This window comes from Chlorocebus sabaeus, chromosome 11 (genome assembly GCF_047675955.1).
Source record: "Chlorocebus sabaeus isolate Y175 chromosome 11, mChlSab1.0.hap1, whole genome shotgun sequence".
In the NCBI taxonomy this organism is placed as follows: domain Eukaryota; kingdom Metazoa; phylum Chordata; class Mammalia; order Primates; family Cercopithecidae; genus Chlorocebus; species Chlorocebus sabaeus.
The window spans coordinates 128,826,177-128,834,232 of NC_132914.1; the positions used below are offsets into that span (position 1 = coordinate 128,826,177).

The 8,056-nt window shown below is 53.4% G+C and overlaps 1 long non-coding RNA gene across 7 annotated transcripts in view; it reads right to left on the reverse strand.

The window, feature by feature from the left end:
• The window catches only part of LOC119623258 (uncharacterized), a 146,533-nt gene extending 139,095 nt beyond the window's left edge, over positions 1–7,438 (reverse strand). For 5 of the 7 annotated variants that reach the window (XR_012094621.1, XR_012094619.1, XR_012094620.1 and 2 more), the window contains exon 1: positions 1,005–1,092. This is a non-coding gene — a long non-coding RNA (uncharacterized lncRNA). The other 2 variants (XR_012094622.1, XR_012094623.1) reach the window with 2 other exon arrangements.
• Between the last annotated feature and the right edge of the window lie 618 nt (positions 7,439–8,056).

Genomic DNA, 8,056 nt, shown 5'->3' on the forward strand with positions numbered 1-8,056 from the left:
GCAGGTTGCTGCCTGGAGACACACACATGACCGTGTTGAGCACTTCAGTCAGGCCCAGCACAACAGGACTGCCCTGAATAACTCCAAAAGACTGAAAATCACACTTGCTTCAGAATCACAACAGCCGGATGCACTGAATGCACGAAAACCAATTTAAAGGTTTTGTCCACATCCCGCTGAAGCAAACAAAAAGAAAAACAGCGGCATTTATTATGCGTGTGGTGTTTACCGCGGGTCAGGCTCTGCGCTCCCAACCACCAGATGACGCGGGGGATGTCTGCACCACTTTCTCAGGTCAGGAGCGGGCCACAGAGGAGTCACACAGCCCAGTTACCAGGACCATGCGGCTCCACGGCCTCTACACTTGGGTACTGGGGACCGAAGAGTTCATTCAGGACCTGATCCCAGCTCCAGTCCAACCTTGGAAGCCAAGTGTTAGGAAGGAAGCATCAGAGGAAAGATGGAGCCAGGGCCCCTGGGTCACTGCAGGAGGACACCCCACTGAGGGGCCAAGACGGAGCCAGGGCCCCTGGGTCACTGCAGGAGGACACCCCACTGAGGGGCCAAGACGGAGCCAGGGCCCCTGGGTCACTGCAGGAGGACACCCCACTGAGGGGCCAAGACGGAGCCAGGGCCCCTGGGTCACTGCAGGAGGACACCCCGCTGAGGGGCCGGTCTTCTTTCTCCTGCAGCAGCCCGGGGGCCGGAGCTGCCAACACCAGGGAGAAGCGTTTTCTGCACTGACTCCTCTGCTCCCACGTGGACATCCCTAGCATTTCTGTCTCCACCCGCTTCGCGCACACCCCGCCCCCGCCAGACACCCCCAAACCCACACAGGGTCCAGGGGCACCGCCCTGGCCTTGGCTGTGGCTGTTGCACTCGCCTGTCCGGCCTTGGCCCCGAGTCCTGCCGGCCCGGCTCTGTCCCCGCCCCACTCCCGGGCTCTGCCAGCCCTGCCTCTCCACCACGCACAGCTCAGGCGCCTGCGGCTTGCACACGGATACCTTCTAGGACGCAGACTTCCGGAAGATTCTTTCCCAGCCAACACTGCCCCACCCTTCCGGTGGGAGCCCCCAAGTATACAGACAGGAGAGGAGTTTCCTTATGATTGGCTGAGCCATCCAGCCAATCCCACTCCCCTTGGCTAGTGATTGGTCCAGGGATGGTCATATGACTCAGCTAAGCCCAATGAGATGCAAGGGGCTATCTGCAAGGGGAACCATGAGAACGATTTACCCTGGTAAGGAGGAGGGCCCGGCCCACCGCTTTTTCTTCTGCTGGCCATTGTGGGTGGGGGCAGGTGCTGGGGGACGGGTGCTGGGGGCCTGCAGCTGGGTGGAAACGGTGTGGCTTTACCTGGGACTCAGACAATTCCCCCAGGTGGTACTTCCAGTGCTAAAACCATAATTCCAGACAGACCTGCAAATGGGCCCCGGGCAGGAGGCAGAGGCCGGTAGCAAGCGAGACCCTGCCCCACCCCCGAGGACTGGATTCAGGCCTCCCTGGAGTCACCTGCCTCTGGGCTTCTTGTCAGGCAGAGTGAGCAAATGACCTAAGCCTGTTTTAAGCATATTGTCCCGTTACTTGCAGCCAGAAGCATCTAAGAACTTACGACTTATGCTCTAACGATCCCCTTGTCACAGGTGTTAAAACAGGTTTGCAGAGATAAATAACTTGGCCGAGGATACAGACCTGGGAGTGATGGAGCTGGGAGTTAAACCCAAGGCTTTCTGACTCCAGAACCACTGGACTCCCGCAGCTCCATGCACGGCCCTTTGCAGCACTTCTCAGTGTCCTGCCTTTGCCCTCAACCCTGAACTTCTTGAGCCTCTTCAAAGCAGGAAGTGGTGCTTGGTCATCCTGAACCCCCAGAACCTAGCACGTTCTATGTCTAAATGAGTGAATGAAACCTGAGCAGTCTAACTAGCTTCCCTGGCCTCGCGGAGGGAGGTTTATGAGTGCCTTTCACCACTCTGGGCCTATTGAACGCATGGTTCGTCATGTGTTTCTTTGGGTCCATCTTCAGCAAGGAAAACAGGAGAGAAAACCCTTAAAAAGTGTTCATTTGTGTGGCAGACACTGATCTATGCCTTTTACACTTAGGGACCCATTTGATCATCACAATAGGCAGATGACATTTGGGATTGGAATGCATCTAGACTGGGCTAGGAAAGGTGCAGGGAATATGCTCCCCTGGGGATGTCAGTGTTAATAGAACTCTCTCCTGAGTCCCCCAATAATCGAACATCACCTTCACCAAGTGCACGGACTGAACTGCGTGCATGATTGAGTAGCAGAAGCTTCCTGAAATGCTGCATTGCGGAGAGGGGACTGAGGCTCTGTGTCCTTGAGCCGAGATGTCCCAATGACAAGGGTTTGCTGTGACAGTTACACAAACCAGAAACAATGGCACCTCTTCCCAGCGTTATTAAAACAGTAAACTATCAGGAAAGGATTTGAGGCGTTCCATAACACAAATACAGGTGACATCTTGGTCACAAAGTGACAATTCTCCAAATGCTAGGCAATAAAATACCGTAGATTGATATCCGGTTTTCTTTTAAGGACACTATATTTTGCTGTTATGTCACTTCTGTGAAAGGAAATGAAATCTGTTTTTCTCAGTGGAAGCTGGAAAATGAGAATGTCAAAGGCTATAATGGGCACGTGCTGCCTCTCCCTGCCAGAGGTTGTTGCCTCTTCTGAGACTAGTATCTCTGGTCCCTCTCTGAGGAGTCCCCTTTCCTCCACATCTTTGGGATGAGCCTGACTGCAGGACCATGTCAGAGGTGGATTTTGAACCAGGCTCACACGAACCAGCATCTACATTTCATCCCACCCCTTTCTCCCCAGTCAAGGTGACTGGCTCATGGAAGACACACGGGCAGTTACTGACAAAGCTGGACCCCCAAAAGATGGGGCCTTTCCCTGTTAGTATTGGGTGTCACTAACCCGATAGATGAAACCGAAAGTGTCAAGTAGTGCAGGTGTTATTCGATGGCCATGGAATTGACAAACGGAAGCATCACTCACAGGTCAACTTCTTGACAAGTGAGGAATGAGGGGGTTAAAATATAGGGTTTCTCTAATGAAGGGGTTGGACATTAAAAGCCAGAGGAAGGCTGGGCGCGGTGGCTCACGTCTGTAATCCCAGCACTTTGGGAGGCCGAGGTGGGCGGATCATGAGGTCAGGAGTTCGAGACCAGCCTGGCCAACATAGTGAAACCGCATCTCTACTAAAAATCCAAAAAAATAAATAAATAAATAGCCGGCTATGGTGGCACATGCCTATAGTCCCAGCTCCTCAGGAGGCCAAGGTGGGAAAATCACTTGAACCCAGGAGGCAGAGGTTTCAGTGAGCCAAGACCATGCCATTGCACTCCAGCCTAGGTAATAGAGTAAGACTCCATCTCAAAAATAAATAAATAAGTGAGAAGAGGAATATTCAAGTCTTTTCCAAAAATGGGCAGGGAACTTCCCAGAATGAGAGTGCCACCTTCTTTTTGTGCTTTTATGGTTTCTTCTGGTCACTATCATGGCGATTGTCAACTGTCATGATACTGGTGGGCATATCATTGAACATGGAAATGAGATGATAATGAAGCCTGAGGTCTTTTTGAAGTTGTTTGGCTGGCTATCTTTGTTCTAACCAGTCTCAGCAGGTCTAGTTACAAAGGTAAATTTTTATCGATGGTGTCCTGTTTCTTAAAGATAAGCAGAGTTAGGGCAGGGTGGAAATTCATCTACATCACATAGGCATTACACCACGTAACAGACCACTTTAGCCAGTAAAGCTCAGGCCCAGCCCTTCGTAGCAGCGATTGGAGAAGCTCTCTACATCCTGCTGAGGCTGCTGAGAAGCAAGGATAGAAGCCAGAAGCACCTAGCAGGCCTCTCAGCTCCACAGAGGAGATCACCGCCCCCAGCCAACATAGTACTGCTTACAGGAAGGAAGGAGAATTCTCTGGTGATGTCATTTGAGCCCTTGGAGGAAGCCGTGCCAAAAGCAACCTCTTCCTTTTTCACCTAAGTCATTTTTCAGATAGGTTTCCTGTCACTAGAAACCAAGAGTCGTGACTCAAGGTCAAGAGAGGGACTCAAGGTCAGAACCTGAGCAAGGGCGAGCCAGGTCTGGAACCCAGGCCTCCTTCTACCTCCTGGCCTGAACTTCCCCTGTTGTTCTGGATGTCAGAACAGCAGGCTTTTTGGCAGGTTAATGCATGTGGAAATTAAGAAGCAATATCAGGGTTTTTTAAATATATGCATTTATCGCTGGTGAAATTAAAACGGAACTGTTGGAGCAGAGAGGCCTAATTAACAGAACCACAGCTGCACTGAGTCCTGGGCTGCTCTGCTGGGGCCTGGTATGCAGCCTCCCGTTGTATTTTCATAGACCCCACGGTGGGGCCGGACAGCCTCCTTACTGCCATTGGGGGAGCTGAAACCTGGAGAACCGACAACTGACTTCTCAAGTCCCATCGCTCTTCCTGGCAAGACAAGGATTTGAACCCAGGGCCACCTGCCCCAGGCCACTGCTAGGAACAGCCACTGGTACTGAACAGGAAGAGGCGTCCTTTGGGCTTTCCAAGGACCCATCAGAGGGTCTGGAATTCAGGAGGCTCCAGGTAGATGTTTGTGGATCAAACGAGGTAATAAACCTAGAATGTTTGCCACCCAGAGCCTTCCGTCATCATCTGTCACACACACCCTGAGACCCTGCCACCCCCAGGAGGATATTCATCCTGGTGTCTCAGGTGGGTTGTCGGTTTCTCCATTAGGAACAGGTGTTCCAGTAAAATGACTGTTTAATGAAGTTCATTAGGACACAGCTCTTGCCTGCAGTCCTGATGGCTATAACAGGAGAGCGGGAAGATGAGAAATGCTGGGAAAGGGGGGTGGATACCAGGGTGCCCCCCAGGAATATAGCCAGCAGACGTGCCCCAGCCCTTCATCCCTTACTGACCAGCAGCAGCTGTGAAGTACATGGTGACCTCATCCAGAGGTAGGGCCATCCCTGGATATTGAACTCATCCAAAGCTCTGTTATCATAATGCTGGGTCCGGTCCTGCTCAGTTCCCATCACAAGATTGACATCAGGATCCCCATAGGCATGAGATGCTTTCCCTCTTGTGTCACAGGTGCTCCGGGTCCCATTGGCATAGACTCTCAGACCCGTCTTGGGTGTCCACATGGCCTGTAGATGAATCCAGTAGGAGCCTGGGAAATCACAAAGATCACCATTCTGAGTGCTGTGGGAATGAGCCCACGGATACTGGTGTTTCTGCCCTTTAAGCACGTTCCCCTTTCTGAAGAGGCTGGGTCACGGTTGACCTTGTTGAGTCCTAACATAGGTCACGTGACAGGCCAGACTTTTCCCCAACCTTTGTGCACAGGAGAGACATTGCCCTTTACCCACATCCCACAGTCTCAAAAGCAGTTCAGACAGTCCTGGCTATTTTAACACAGAGGCACAAACTCAAACACCAACAAGCAAAGGTGATGATCAAAATATCTGAGAACTGGCAGGGCACAGGTACTGGCCAGTCAGGCTGGAACCAACACATCCGTTCTCCCATGCCCAGAACCTGGAACGCAGGGAGGAGGCAGAAGTCAACATGAGGATGTGGTCTCCATGGTGATAGTGATGCTGATGAGCACCTGAGGACCCTGGGGGCAGCCAGAGTTCAGCCCGGCTGCTGTCATCAGGGGAGAGTAAACCCTGCACACCAAGCAGTACTATTCCCAACAGAAGCTCAAAAATTCTGATTCTTATGTGGGATTTCCTAGTTGGGAGTGTTCACCACTAATTCAAATGTATGAAACAAACAGCCAATGCACAGGTTGAGGCCGTGCAGGACAGTAAAAGCCGTCTCTGAGCAGCGCCTGCTCTGTGTGAGGTATGTTCGATGAGCCTTATGTGGAGGGGCCAGGAAGGGCAAGGCCAGGCTCAGCCTCACTGGGGACTCTCCATCAGCGAGCTTGGCTGTTACTCTTCTGTCCACCCAGAGCGCTGTGCTCATCAACAGAGAAATGAACGATCATCCGACTTCCACGGCAGCTTCCGCCATGAAGGACCCCCTGGATTTTGTCAGCTTTTATGTGCAGACCTTATCATGGACTCACTGCTGGAAGGAACAAGGAATCTTTTTGGAAGGCACACACCATGGGCCTCTCTGCCAGTCACCCTAATCGCCCAGCAATTACATTGGAAATCTTGCTCAGGAATGTGGAACTTTCTAGTAATGTTGGGTGTCTGAAAAGAACTTGGGTCCTAAATAGGTCCAGATAGAATTGCCCTTGATTCTGGAAGCAGGACCAGCAAGGATCCCTCCAGTATATGGTAAGAAAACATTGCCAAGCGGAACTGTTTTCTATGCTTCCAACTTCTGGGTGAAAAATTCAGCAAGAGCTTAGCAGAGTTCACCCCAAAATATGTTCTAGGAACCTGCCAGGTGCTGGAAATGTAGTCTGGCCTGCCAGCTCCAAGAACAGATAGATGGCTCCATCCCAGGATCTGACACCAGGTAGCGCTTAAACGCCACAGACAAGACACCACTAGCTCTGGGGATGGGGAGACAGATTGTCTCTGGCCTCAGGATCAGAGAGCAGAACAAACAAGACCCAGTCAATGAACTGTACGTTGGACAACCTCTGAGCGATGCCACCTCCCAGCGTGGGCTGGAGAAGGCCCCCCTCAGAGCCGGCAGCTTCTGCTGGAGGTGCCTCTCAGACCCCACTGGCCTTCTGTCTTGGTTCCAGGCATGACAGGGCCTCCCCCAGAGCCTCCCGGGAACACTGCATGCCCAGTCACCTCCCAGCTGCCCCATGGCTTCAGGCCTCCTGCCCCAGCCTCTGACTTCAGTCCCACAGGTGACCTGGTCCCCACTCCATGGAGAGAAGGAAGCCCAGCAGGCAGAGCTCCGCCCTCCTCACCTCAGCTCCGCCCTCCTCACCTCAGCTCTGCACTCCTCACCTCAGCCCCACCCTCCTCACCTCAGCTCCGCCCTCCTCACCTCAGCTCCGCCCTCCTCACCTCAGCTCCGCCCTCCTCACCTCCTTCCTGCCCGTCACCACATCTGCATCCGGGGCCACCAGTCCTCCTCAGGCACCTGTGCCCCAGCTCTCCACTCCCCTCCTGGGGTGGGGCCCTCCCTACCGAATCTCAGCCACTCCTCCCTGCATCTTTCCCATCAGCCTTTAAAGTCTCCCACCCAGATCGCTTGATCTCCTTACCGAGTAGTTCCAGTCCTGTCTGAAGGGATTCCCCGCAGGCATGTCAGATCCAACATTTCCAGGATCGAATTCATCAACTCCTGTGCACAACTAAAAGGAAACCCTTTCTCTCCTTCACTCTAATACTGAGCCCTGAAGGCCCCCTGCCCGCATTTCTCACTCTGTTAGTTGCCTTCTCTCCATCCCTGGAGCGACCCCTGGTGTGAGCCAGCACCGCCTCTAATCTAGGTCACTGACGCACCCTCCACCCCGTGCTTCCGCAACATCATGTGCCATGAGTCACAGGGAGCTCGAGCTGGGTTCTGATCCAGACTTCTGGGTCCTGCATTTCTAACCACCCTGGTGTGGCAGTGACACTGGTCCAGAGACGCCCATGGAGCAGTGAGGTTCTGACCCATCTCCTTGCCTATGGCATTGCTCACCTCTGGGTGCATGTGCACACACACACACAAACACACATACACAGACGGCATCCCAAGAGCCCTTCTGGTGTGCACGCTGGGTCACAGCCCTCTCTGCCCCGGAGCCCCTGGTGTCTACTCAACACACGCCCTGCTCTCTGGGAAAGCACTTCTGCTGTTGCCCTGCTCAGAGCGTCCTTCCTCCTTCCTCTGTAGGGCTGACTCCTCTGTGTCCCTGAGGCCTCCCCTGATGTCACCTCTTGGAGCCTGCACTGGGCCCCACCCCTAGGATGGTCAGGCACCCCCCACCCCGTGTCCATGATGCCGTCTATCACATTGTACTCCGGGGCTGTATTACGGGTCTTTCACCCCAGAGAGACACTAAGCTCTGCGGGGCAGGCGCCCAGCCCTGCAACGCTGCC